General features: G+C 56.4%; 1 protein-coding gene across 3 annotated transcripts in view; it reads left to right on the forward strand.

Annotated features, from left to right (window-relative positions):
* The first annotated feature begins 7499 nt into the window (after positions 1–7499).
* Positions 7500–13551, forward strand: part of FOXP4 (forkhead box P4) — a 51200-nt gene continuing 45148 nt past the window's right edge. For 2 of the 3 annotated variants that reach the window (XM_062605595.1, XM_062605597.1), the window contains exon 1: positions 7500–7648. The gene's annotated coding sequence lies outside the window, so the exon portion shown is untranslated. Of the gene's footprint in view, positions 7649–8491; positions 8514–13551 lie in introns of those variants that run through there. The other variant, XM_062605596.1, reaches the window with a different exon arrangement.

Consider the following 13551-nt stretch of genomic DNA (forward strand, 5'->3'; position numbering starts at 1 on the left):
TCGAGCTGCGGCTCTCACAGCGTTTAATCGCAGGGTCTGGGGGCTCTGAACGCATCTGCCCTCCTGTCCCATCTCCAGCAGCTCTGAAAGGTCAAGTCCTGCAGCTCTCGCCTTCCTGAGGACCAGACTGGAGGCAATGGTCCCTTCCCAGCCCCGTTCCCAGGAGCCCCAGCATGGAGCCTCTGCGGATCCCAGCAGCTGGGTCCTGTCTCCAGAATCCCACTGCATTTTCCCATTTGCTTTGCTGGGGTGGGGGGATCAGACTTTAAGATTCAGATCCCCCCTGATTAGGGCAGGCTTTGGATTAGGCTCTGAATTAGGTCAGGGTGTGGGATGCTTCAGCCTCCAGGGTGCTTTTGTCTTTTCTTCCTGCATCTTTCCTGGGGCATGGCTGAACTTGAGCCTCCCTGGCTTGTGCACATGGACCAAAGGGTGAGTTCCATTGGGCACAATGGCCATGGCCCAGCTTCCAGCAGCCACTGTCCCTGCACTCACCACCCAGCACAGGATCCTTGGGAAGACTCAGTCATCACCAGCCCCATGTAGCACCGAGGCACCGCATCCATCTGAGCCTTTTGGGAGAGAAAGGTCTTTGCTAAGAAAGTCCTTGAGCATCAACGAGCAGTTTCCCATGAAGATTAACCCATTTCTGAAGTCAGGAGAAACCATCCCGTCCCCTCCGTGCCCGAATCCTTCCAACAAATGAAAAACTATTAGTAAACGGAAGGGTTTTTAATGCAAACTGACCCAATTTTGACTGCCACTTCTCCCACCTCAGGAATAGGCTGTGCCAGAGTTGGAGTGAAATTAGGTCATCGCTGAACAAAGGTCATGAAAGAACATGAAAAGCTTTTCAGTGGGAAACCCCAGGTTTTATGGCTTTTGTTCCATGGAAATCCCCTCCCAAATAAAGCTGCCAACACGAGTGACCAAAAAGGCACAAAACACATCCCTGCATCCTCCCGCTATGCCCAGTCAAAAAGCCCAGCTTGGCCCAGCTGCAGATTCCACCCCCCTGGGAATGTGCACCTCTTGCGGTGAATTTGGGGAAGAAAACCCAAAACCCTTGTGAGAACCTGGTGGGTTTTCCGACTAAATCCCTGCATCCTTCACACCCGAGCACTGCTGCCCCCCTGCAGAATGAACATCTGGGAGCTCCAGGCAGGTAGGGCTCAGCGGTGCCTCTGATTCAGGAGCACGCGCTCCCATCCCCTTGCCTTAACCCTGACTGAATCAAAGCTCTTACAGTAAATACTCACTTGGCTTTCACAATCGCCATCGGATGATCTAATCCCTGCCCATTTCCCTGGGAAAGGATAGCAGAGGCAACTCCTTTCTGCAGAAAACCAGTGCAGATGAGAGCCAGATTTGGAACCCCTGGGAATCTTGCACAAATCAGTGAATCAAAGCTCATCCAGTTCCAGCCCCCTGGCATAGGCAGGGACACCTTCCACTAGAGCAGCTTGCTCCAAGCCCCATCCAGCCTGGCCTAGAAGGTTGAGAAGATTGGTAAAGTTGGAAATGGGGAAGTTTTGGGAAGGGGCTGGAGACAACGGAGGCTGATCCTGCACCAGATGCAGCTCTGGTCCATTGTTTGGCTTGATTTTAAGGTCTCCTCTGTGTGTGTACATACACATACAGATGTATCTTCAAATGCACAACGCGGTGCATATTTTCCCCTCATTCTTCAAGAGAAGTCTGGTCTCAATTGCATCTGGTTTGGGCGGTTGCTCAAGGTGCTGGTGGTGCCTTCCCCATCTGGTCCTGCAGGACCAGCTTGCTCCCGCCGCTGCCCATCCCTGGTCCCGGATTCAGAGCCCTGCTGCATCCCATCCCCATCGGGCACCTCAGCAGGGGCTGGGACCCGGCCTGAGGGTGCTGCAAGCACTGGCGCAGGATGCACAAGGGGTGCCCCTGAGCTCAGGGGAGCTGCTCCGTGGCCCTGGCCCAAATCCTGGCTGGCATCAGCCAAAGGGGAGCGAGGAGGTGGAGGAGCCCTGGGTGAGGGGCGCAAACTCCAGCCCCAGACAAAGCTCTTTTGTGCTCCCTCCAGCTTCCTGCCGCCCGCTTTGGGGGCTGCTTCCCTCATCCTCTGCGTCCTGTCCTGCTGCTGGAGCATCAAACAGGCAGATCCTGACCCCCAGAGCCTCCCTTCAAACCCCTGTTTCTACCCAAGTGCATTGCAATCCCAGCACTGACTGCTCCACCACCTTTCCCTCTCCTCCTCCCAAAGCACCATTAGCATCCTCCCGGTGTCCATTTTAATGGATTGTCATCACCCAAAGTAATCACCAGTCGGAAAAACTTAATTTTACAAAAGGACAAAAAGAGGATTCGCTCTAATTGATGGAAAATTGGTCATTTCTTGTCAGGTTATTGTTCATTTCCCACCTGCTAATGACTGCTTCCACCAGCCATTCCAGCCTAAAAGCATCACGAAGAGCATCCCGGTGAGCATCCCACTGGGCAACCCCTTGCCCTGATTGGAACCTCTGTGAAACTGGGATGAAGAGGGATGTTTTCACTAATAAACAGACCTGCCCCACACTGTCCCAAACCACTGCTGTTCAGGGATCACATCACAGCAGTGCCCAGGGCCCATAGCCTGGTCCCTTCTTGATGGGCATCGTCTCAACGTGCCCATGGACCGCGGGGAGCTGCATCCCTCCTCCGGCAGCCCCCGGCCTCGGTCTACACAGGCTATTACGGTAATTTGATAAGCCAGTTCCTCGTGATATGAATCTTTGCCTTCGTTAAAGAGAGGAGAAAAAAAACCTCCATTGCATTTTGATGGCTCACAGGGACAGTTCATTAAGCAATCAACTCTTTTAATGAAATATTTCTTTGTTAAAATATTCATTGATCTGCCGCGGGTTTGCATGGAGGAAGGGAAGGGCCATGTCCCAAATGCTTTCCTCTTGAGCCTTTCCCAGCGCCGGGTTGTGCCTGGCATTGCCAACACGGTGAGTCCCACAGCAGGCGTCTTCGGGGAGCCCAGGCGAGCCCCAGCCTGAAACCAGGAGCTGGGGCTTCCTGGATGGTTCTCCCTGCCTTTATCCCACTGTGATGCCTAATGAGGGCTGGGGCTGTGTGCACCAGGGCTGGGTCCTTGGAGGAAGCAGCGGGTGATGCCGGTTCCGCTCCGGTCCAGCTCAGGCAGAGCCATTGATGCCATGCAGGGACATCTGGGAGACATGGGGAGAAGATGGAACAAGAATGAGTGGAAACGGGCAGAGAGTGAAAGGGGGTGTCCCAAAGGGGTGCTCTGTCCCCCGTGGAAGAGCAAGGAGGAGGGAGCTCAGAGAGCCAGGATGGAGCGAGCGTTGGCAGGAGTAAGAGAGGAGGGGAACGAAAATATCTCAAAGAGTGGGAAATGAACAACTGCAGACAAAGCACTGAATGTGGCCTCCCCCCCCAAACCTTACACCGTGAGTAATCCCCACCCTCGGCACCCTGACGACTCACACAAGGAGTCACCACGTGCGGGTAAGCATCTCCCTGAGGAAACAGCGCAGACAAGCACCGTGCGGTGAGCGCAGCCGTCCCGCTCCGGATGAGTAACGGCCTTTGAAAGGCAGATAAAGGGGGGAAAAAGAAAGGAGGGGAAAGAAAAGAGAGAAAAACACCAAACCACGGCACATGCCAGTGGGGAGAGAGAAGCCAAATGTGCTGTCTCCGTGCCTCGGTGTGCTGGTAGCGCGCAGAGCAGGAGGCACGGCTCCATTGGGGATGCCCTGCGGCCCCTCTGCTCGCAGACTCCTTCGTCTCCTGCACTAAGGCTTTGCAGACACGGAGGAAAATTGGTCACTGTCTGGAGACCCCCCCCCCCCCCCCGCGGCACATCCTCTGCTCCGTGTGTGGAAGCAGCACACCCAGGCGCTGCGGAGTCCTCTCTCATTTCGCTGTCACCTTCAGCTCAGTAACACCCAGCTGAGCCCTGTCTGCCTGAGCCTCCTCTGCGCCTGCAAGCAGGGGAAACTGAGGCACGGCACAGCCACAACCCCGAGGGGCTGCAAAGCCCCCGCTGGGCTCTGCTGCACCCCCACAATGTTTCCCCCGTGTCCCTTTTCTGTGCGTAGCTGGGGGTGCCAGCACCCCCCCCATCCCGGGGGCTGCTCCCTGTGTCTGAGGGCAGCGGGGACCCTCTGACCAGGGCAGGGGAGTGATGCCAGACCCCGGGCAGACGCCGCCTGTCGCTTTAAAAGGGAGCCAGGAGCCTCTCATCACTTACAGTAACTCGGTGCATCATTTCTTCGCCTTACGCAAGAGGCGAGCGGGGTCCAAGAGCTCGGCGTGGCCCCGCCAGCACGTCCGGGCAACGCCGGATTCCTCCGGGCGCCGGCCAGAGCGCTTGGCCCCGACGGCATCATCCCGAGGGGGCCCCGGAGGTCTCCTTGGGGTGAAGCCCGAAACAGCCCCGGGTGGTTCAGGCGCTGTGTGGAAGCATCCGGTGTCATTTGGGTGGGAAAGCAGCTTCTCATCTGCTGTTGTTGAAATGTGCACCTTGGAAGGGACGGGAATTTGGGGCTTTGCTGCGTTAACGCGCAGTTCCCTCCCCGAAACACTGCTCCGGAAGGGAAAAAGTAACTTTCTTCCCTTGTTCTCCCTATTTTCCTATTCCTAACTTTCTTCTTTCCATATATTTTTGTCTTTATTTTGCCTTGAAGGAAGGAGGGAGAGAACTGAGGTGAGGCGGGAAGCAGAGTTCAGGGGACACATTTGCATCCTCAGATGCAGACCTTCCAAAGGAGCATCTTCAGAGAAGTCAGGTTTTCTTTTTGAAATTACTCGCCCTATAGAAGAGAAAATAAAAACCAAACGGATGCTTTCCAGAAATGGCCGAGTCCTAACCTGTGGCAAACAAGGTTTGGATCCAGCTTGGAGAGGAGCTTCCGGGGAGGATGAAGATGCTCCCAGGCCGGAGCTGCTTTGCCTTGTGTGGGATTTAGGACAAACCCAAACTGATCTCCAGAGAAGATTTCAGCTTCTGTCACCCTGAGGGCAAACTGGGGCTCTTTCCATTCCAGGCAACACTGGGGTAAAATCCTTGGTTGAAAATCTACACTTTTTAAAGGGTTTTGATATTCCAGATAGAAGAGCAGAAACTTTGCTGGGAAAACCGATTTCCCCCAGATAACAGTGTGGGGATCAACCACAGAGGCAGGAAAGTCAGGATGAACTTGGAAGAGGTGGAACATGTGGGTTTCCCAGAAGAGCCACACGTTCGGGACCCATCACTCCTGGTCCTTGTGCCATGTGTCTCAGGGCTTTATAACCAGACATTATGCAAAAGGTTTAATCCAAGGGCTATAAATCCTCCTGCTTCTGTTATACCCTTCTGGAGGTGATACATGTCCAGAGCTTTGCCTGGTGCAGAACAAAAGGAAAGGTTTTCCCTTCCTTTTTCCCCCTTTTTCAGCAGGGAGGGAATTGCTCCCCTGGGAATCTCTGGATGTCCCCGATGTCCATCAGCTCCCCAGCTATGGCAGGAGTGATGCCTCAGGGACCAAACCCACTGAGCAAGAATCCATACAAACTCTGGCTAAACCCTGGTCCTGCCATGTCCTCACCCAGACTCCTGCTTGTTCCTGGCTTTTTGGCTGACACAGATGAACAAAGAGGGATCTTTGGGCCTTTTCCTTGGAGCCCTTTCCTTGGAGGAAAGCTGCCCATGTCTTTTTGTGCAAATCCTTCCCACTCAGGTGCTGTTTGATGTCTTCAAAGGGGCTGCTCTTGTGTTGGGAGTAGAGGGCAAGGCCAGGTTTGTCTGGGGCTCGTCCCTCAGCTACTTTTCACTCAGAAAAGTGCCAGTTTGGGGCTAAAAAAAAATAGATTTTGTTTTTTGTAGGCTGATATTTGGGTAACTCATAAAGTCTGAGGGGTATAAATGTGGGGAGATGGATGGGAAAACAGCTTTTGTGTATCGGGAGGGGGGGGGAGGAAATAAAACTCCCTGAACCCACAACACTGCCTGGAGAGGATCGTGTCAGTGGGCCAGGGCACAACCAACCAGTGGTGCCTCTGCTCGGGATCAGGGGACCTCTGGGACCCCCATGGAGCAGGGGAGGTCAGCGACCCTCCGTGGGGCTGCCCCTCTGCTTGTGGGGAACCAGCTCATTGGGGTTTGCAATGTGCCAGGAGGGATCCACTTTGAGCTAGGGAACTGATGCTGCTCCGCTTCCCATATGTGAACCAGCCCTGGAACGGGTCGGGGAGTCCCACACCTGAGTCCTGAGCAGGAAAAGTGTGGGGCACTTCCCCCCTTCCTAATGCTTGCTTTAAAATCCCCCTTTTGAGCAAATAAATACCTAAATAAAGGGGAAAACGCCTTTGCCACCGTGTCAAGCCTGAGGGAGGCCCCATGGGTAATGCCATGGGTGCAGAGCCAGCCTTGGCTGGTCACTGGCCACGGATCCAAGGGGTGATTGGTACTCCACAAGGGCTGGCCGGGGGTTATCATCTTGGTTTTCCATTGCCAGGGAGAGGGGAAAGCTGTTGCTCCCTAAGGAAAGCACTCGGCTCCAATGGGAGCCCCAGAACTGCTTGGGAACAAGCTGAGCCTCCCAGGATTCCCAGCCCTCCGAAAGGGCTGGCAAAGGCCTGGGTTAAGGCTTGGCTCAGCCCAGAGCAGGGCTCACAGCAGGGTCACACTGGGCCTGTTTGTCACCTTGATGTGAGATTTTGGGGGGCCAAAACTAATGGTTTCACTGGGGTCTTTGCTGGGGCCAGCAGAGCTTGCAGCTGGGGGGAACCTGCTTGTCCATGGCACAGGAATTCCCGGTCCAGACTTTTCATTCAAAAATGGATTAATTTTTAAAACAATTTTTGTGTAAAAAAAAAAAAAATATAGGCAAAAAAAACAACCAACCACCCCACACCTGCAGGTGCGTTGGAATACTTTTCATTCCAATTTTTAAAGCTCTTTTATCTGTCCATAAAATGGAAACTACAAAAGAGCTCCCCTGGGAACTCGGGGTGTCGGGGTGTAATGGGGCTGCGGGCTGCCGGGGTCACCAGCTCCGTGCCTTGGCATCCCCATGCGTCCACTGGGGTCAGCGGTGCGCGCTGGGGGTGCCTGTGTGTGTGATGCTCCCCGTGCCTCAGTTTCCCTCGCGCGATCCCATCCCTCCGCATCCGCAGCGCTGAGCCCTGGGGAAGCGAACGCAGCAGAAACCAATTAGCGCAGGCGTTAATGAGCTAAAGCACGGGGGGGGGGATGCTGGGAGTGGGGACACCGCCTTCCTTCCCACCCAAAGGGGTTGGGGGGTGCGGGAAGGGAAGGGACGGGAAGGGAAGGGGAGGGGAGGGGAGGGGAGCGGGCGGGGAAAGCGGCTGCACCTGCTTTAGAGGAACTATGGTAGGGCCGGTGCCCGCCCCGCGCCGCCGCGCCCGCGCCGCCGCCGCGCCGAGCCGGACCTGAGCGCGGCCCCGGCCCGGCCCCGGGCTGCCCGCGCCCCGCTTCGGCCCGGCGCCGCCCAGCACCGCAAGCAGCGCGCCAGGCCAGGGGCGGCGGCGCCGGCGCCCGGGAGCCCCCCGCCATGCCGAGCCGCTCCTGAGCCCCGCCGCGCCGCCCCGTCCAAGTTTGGGGGAAGCGGAGGTGGGGGGGGGGGCCGGCCGCATGCCCGCCGCTGGACCCCGGCGCGACCAGGTGGGTGAGAGCGGGGCGGCACGGTCCGAGCGAGCCCCCGGCACCGCCGCGGACGGGGGGGGTTTGGGACGTGCCCCCAGCCCCGCCGGCAGGTGTGGGGCACGGATACCCCCCCCTTCCTTCCCCAGTGCACCCCGGTTCTCCGCTCCCGGAGCGCGGCGGGTCCGTGTCCCCGCGCTCGGAAGTTTGTTGTGGAGCCCGGACAAAGGGAGCGGGGCCGGGGCACGGGGACCTGGGGCAGCCCCGACGCGGGGTCCCGGCTTCCCCCTCCCACCCCCCTGGGGGTTTTATCCCCTGGGGGGGGGGTCAGGGAGCCCCGGCGGGGTTTGGGAGGGGGGAATCGGGCACCGGGAACTCGCGCTGCCGGTGCCGGATCCAGACCTGCTGGGGCCCCGCACTGGGAGGTGGGGGGGGGGCACGGCCCTGCTTGCCGCCCCGGGCTCTCTTTGTTGGGGCTTCCCATTCCCCCCCCCCCCCCATCCATTTTTCTTTTTCTCTTCACCAGTTTTATTTTAATTCCGGTGGTTTGGGGCGCTCGGGTCGGGTTTTTTTTCCTCCTTATTCCCTTTTCTTCCCTCCCATCGCATTTTAACTGAGCCCCAGCCCCGCTGCTCTGTGCTGCGGAGCGGCCCAGCGCGCGCGATCCCCTCCTTTGGGGAGGAATCAGTGAGTCGGGAGCCATCACTTAAGTTTTGAGGTCGCTGGAGAAGCCGCCGCCGCCGTCCCCGTGAACCTGCGTCGCTCCTGGGAAATCCTCGGCGGAGCCTGCAATAAGCAATAACCCCGGCAGCGAGGTGAGGGGAGAGCAGGACGGGACGCGCGGCTGCGGATGGAGCTGGAGAATATTCCCGAGCCATCCCCGCAGGTTTGGATGCTGGAAGGGGTCGCGGGGCCGTGAAGCCCCGCGCTGCGTTCGCCCGGTGCAAAGTTTGAGAGGCTTCGGTGCGGCTTTGTCTGCGGGCAGCGAGGTCGGGGTGGGTTTTGGGGGGGGGGTGGTTTGTAACCTCCACACGGTGCCCGATACCGGTTAGGACCCCGCTAACAGCAGCAACAATAACGTGTTCGGAGGGAGTTTGATTACGGAGCTGTCGTCTTCGGGGAGTTCAGAGATTCCCGGGCTAACGCCGTCCGGCTCCTGGAGCCGGGAGCAGCCTCTTCCATCGCCTTCCCACCCCGGTGTCCGCTTCTGTCGCGAGATGCTCTCGCAAAGTTCGGCCCTTTCTGTTCTTCCCGGCTCCATCTCGCTGTCCGGGGGATGAACAAACGCGCCTCTGTCTCGCTGGCCGGGATCGCTCCGGCGGTTTCTTGGTGGTGGTGGTAAATCTGGTTTGAGTTGGCAGGCGCGTTTCGGAGGTGTGCAGAGGAGAGGACAAGTGGAGCGTAATCGGGGTTTCTTTTTCCATTTGGGAATGCTTCCTTTTTTCTCCCCTTCTTTCCCCTTTTAAAACAACCCGGACCGCGTCTCTCCCTCTCCCCTCCTGGGCACTTTTTAATACCAGCGAACAATGCACGGAGGAGAAAGCACACTCCTGCAGGCTCCGTGGTGCTCGAAAAGTGCCCGCTTGGAAAACTTGCTCCAGGGTGGGTTGTTTTTTTACTCTTAATATAGTCCAAGAGGAATTTGTGTCCGAATTGAGCCTCGGGGGCTCCTCCATCCCCATCGCTCTGGCTGCGAGCCGGTACCCAGCGATTTCCCTTTTCCCACCCTCGGAACCGGCTCAGTAGCGATTGAGACCCGAGCGCTGTAAAGCTGTGGGGCATTCAATAAAAACCTGATTAGTTTCTGCATGGAAAGGGTTGGTTTTAACCCAAACCAGAGGCAGGATTTACTTGGACAGATTTCCTCTTGTGCACTTAAAAACTGACCCGAGGAACATCCAGCACCGTGCTGGGTGTTGGATCCCCGGCGTGCGGCTCAGGCACGGCACGATTTTGGGTTCCCCTTCCTCGATTCCCTGTATTCCCGATTATCTGTAGCGGTGTCTCGGGCTCTTGTGAAAATCCAGCTCTAAATGGAGTGTTATTTTTTAGCATTATTTATTTGAATTTCCACTCCACCTTAAAGTCTCTTAAAAAAAGAACAAATCCGATGAGCCCCCGGTGCTGGGTGCATGGAGAAAATCATCAGATTTGGGAAGTTTTTCCTTTTTTTCCCCCCTTTTTTTCCTTCCATTTTTTCCTTTTAATTTTTTCCTTTTAATTTTTTCCCTCCCCTCCACATTGCTTAAATCAAGCTGGGATGGGGGGAGAAAGGGGCAGCAGTGCCCGTGCTGAGCTGGGGAGGCTTTGTGAGGGCTGCGAAGCCTCACAAAGGCAGGAGCAGGGGGTAAAGGGGGGGCATCAAATAATGGTGCAGGCTCCGGGTTGCAGATGTTCCCGGTTTGGGGGTTTTAAGTTCTTTTTTAATAGTAATTGATTAGTTATTAGGGGAGTTTGGTGTGTGTTCTTTTCCCCCCCTATCCCAAGCTCCCATTGGGATGTTTGGTGTGGGGAGGGGGCTGCTTCCATGTCCAGCATCGCTCCTGCCACAAACCCCCGAGAAACTGGCAAAGTTGGACTCGGTGTTGGCGGCAGGGAAAAAGTGCAGGAGAACGGGATTGGGATGGAAAATCCCCCCCTTAACATGGGCACCCTGGGATGTGTCACCCAAGAGGGCTGGGGGTGGCAGGTACCCCCTGGATTGGGGATGGAGGATGCCAGGGTGAGGGGGGGGGCTCAGTCTGTGTGTGCCGGTGGGCAGAAGGCTGGGAAAAGGGAAAGGAATGAAATGGATTAAAGTTGCTGCTGGAGGAGGGGGTTGATACACAGAGCCCCCCAAAATAACATAGGAAATATCAGTAAATGATGTGTCCGGCTTTAGTCCCATCCCTGGTAGTCGGGCGTCCGTAGGTTTTACGTCCCAGTTTGGGAAGGGAAGAGCAGGGCCCGTTACAAACAAATCTGTGCAGTGTATAAAATGAAGTGACACTCAAACATCCAGTCGGGCCCTCGCCCTTTTCTCTCCCAGTAACCCGGCAGGAATGCGAGTGCACTCGCTTGTGAAGTTGCTGCCCTGGAGTCCGGGAGCTTTTCTTCTCTATGCTGGAGCTGGTGGATGCTGGAGCTGCGCTGGGTCTCGCTGGGGGCGTTCGGGGCTGCCTTTCAGGGTTTGCTTTCCTTTTATTTCTTACTCCTCCCTCCCCTCTTTTTCCTCTTTTGTGGGGCAGGCGGAAGGGGGAGAGGTGCGGAGCTGGGGTTGCCTTTGTAGCACAAGGTGGGGGGGAGCTGTGCCCCCAGCCGGCGCTGGGTTAATTCTTCCAAGCGGAGAAAGGCGGGAGAGCCCGGGGGTCCCGGCTTTTCTTCTGCTCCTTTTAAAGTAACACACGTTTATGGCTCTTTGCCTCGTGTTTTCCCACTGCGGAGTGGGGTTTGTAGCTGGGAATACTTGGGGGAATTCTCTTTATGTATGGAGGGGGGAGCTGGGGTGGTTTTTCCCCTTGGTTTGGGAGCCTGGGAGAGCCTCCGGGTCAGAGCTGGCAGGTGGTTTGCGGGGGTCTCAAGGGGATGCTCGCACCCTCCATCTCCCCAGTGGACATCCAGGGTTTATCCCGGGGTTTATCCGGGTGCTCCCGCTGTGGCCTCGCCGTCACCTGCTGCTGCTGGAAGTGGAAACTTGAAATTTCCTGTCCCATCCTCTTTGATTTCCAGCTCCTCCGGCACCGCCGCGGGAGTTATGGGGTGCAGTGGGGCTGTAGGAGCTTGGTCCTGCCCCGGTGGGATGCTCTGTGGGCATCTTCCTGTGGAGCGATGAGTTGCATTAGTGGGAAGGAGAAACGGGGGGGAATTAAAACCTCAAATACACTCGGAAAGCCGCGTGTTCCCCTCGGAGGAGGTAAAACCCCTCCGTGTGCCACTGGAGCCCCTGATGCGCTCAAGGGAAGCGCAGGGGTAAATGTAAGAGCAGCCCAGGGCTGTGACAGCGGCTGCAGGGTGAAGGTCTTCCATGGGGAAGGACTCGCACCCATGTTACCCTCTTGCAAAACCTCCCCCTGCTCGCTGTGCTGCACCTTTTAAAGTCAAACAGAACTTGTAGATCAAGATGGGGCTGGGCACAGCTTGAGAAACTTCCTAGTGTTTTATCCCCCCCCCCCAATTGTTTGTTGTATAAAATGCATCAAAGCTGTTGCTCGAGCATGGGGGGTTTAACTTTTGTTAATTCAAACCCTTTTGTCAGTTGCAAACCTCGGTGATAAAACACAGTGGTGGTGCTGCCTGCGACTGAGCTGTGTTTGCAAGCGGAATGGCATTGGGAAAGGGAAGAACCGAGAGGCGAAAACGGAGGAGGAGGAGAGCTGCTCCCTTCGGAGGTGGGCAGCGTGGTGCTGCTGAGGAGAACACAACCCAAGAGGTTTTCCTCTGTAAAGATCCTGCTGGAGGAGAGATGAGATCTGGGAATGGAGCTGGACAGAAGGCGTTAAGGGATTCCAATGCCTTGTGCCGGGGCTGTAACGGGATGTGGTACCCGGGCAAGGGAGTTCCGTGTGTGCGGATGGGCACCGGGAGTCGGGATCCTTTCTCCTTGTGTTTCTTAAGGAAAAGGAAAAGCAAAGGCTGTGTGTTTGCAGCGGCTCTGTTGAGCGCTGCGCTGGGGTGAAGGAACCTGCTGTCGGTGTCTCCTGGCCCCGGTTAATGCTCGCCACCGGCTCGTGCTCTGGCAAGTTGGCTCTAAGTCTGTCGCGTTGGGTTGTGTCAGTGGGAACGCTCCTCCTGCGGGTCCGGATGAGCAGCAAAAACATCCTTGTTTTTTAGCAAAGCAGGGAGTGGAGCGTGGCTGCGGGAGGGAATTTCACCCGGTGCCGGCTCAGCCGGGGGCTCCGGGGCATGTTTGTCGGCAGCCAAAGGTGCCGTAATAAAACTGTTCTTTGGGAGATCGTGTTCCAGACCATGGAAAAGTGCAAGGAAACCTTTCTGTTTAAGGTGCCAAAGGAGGCAAAACTCCCCCGGGGGGGGGAGCTTGGCTTGGAGGAGATTGGGAAAGTGTTTGTTCTGCCTCATTGGCAAACCTTGGTGCGACCGGCATTGATGGGGAGCTGGCGATGGGGATGTGGGCACTGATGCTGGTGGGAAGCAGGGGAGCCCCAGCTGATGGGGATGTGCTCAGTGTGTTGTGTGGCTGTTTGGCAGCTCGTGAGATGCCGTCCTGGGGGTGTCTTTGCTCAGGCACCGATGCTCCCGTTTAATAGGCAAACACGGGATTGGGATCAGCCGGGATGAGCTGCTCACCCAGAGAGGGGGGTGTTGAAACGTCTTATTTCAACACACCTTTGCCAGGTCGCTGGTTTATCCAGGGGGATTTAACTGCGCTGAGGCTAATAAAGGCATAAAAGAAAGGCATAAAAACCCCAGCAGTGCCAGGCAGGGCCAGCCGAGCATCCTGCTGCAGCCGTCAGAGCCTGACCCTGAACCCTTCACTTGCTTCCTCCCTGTCATGGTTTATTCCACAAAGTAGATTTTAGGTGAGTGGCTTTCTGCCTGCCTGCTTATTGTGAGTCTGCAAGCTGGGGACGCTCCTGTATTTGTTCTCCTGTAGCAAGATCTGGATGGGGACCACCTAGGAGAAGCTGTCACGGGCTTGGGAAGAGATGTCTTCAGGAAAGAGGGACAGTGGAGGAAGGATGGAGGTAGGTTGCTCAATGCAGAATACAAGGCCTGAACCTGTTTGTAAGCGAAGGATGCGCTGGGATCCGTTTGCTCAGGAGCCTTTCCTCCTTCTGGTGTCCTCTTGGCTTTGGTTTTCTCCCTGTGAGTTGTTCCCTGCAGCCTATTACTGGGAATTAGTGGCCCATTACTTTGGCCATTGACTCTGGGCACAGCTCGCTTTGTGCTTGAGCTCACTGCTCGGTTGGGTGCCACCCTCATGTGCC

Source organism: Pezoporus occidentalis, unplaced genomic scaffold (genome assembly GCF_034315485.1).
Source record: "Pezoporus occidentalis ecotype Australia unplaced genomic scaffold, CSIRO_AGI_Poc_V1 ctg92, whole genome shotgun sequence".
Taxonomy (NCBI): Eukaryota; Metazoa; Chordata; class Aves; order Psittaciformes; family Psittacidae; genus Pezoporus; species Pezoporus occidentalis.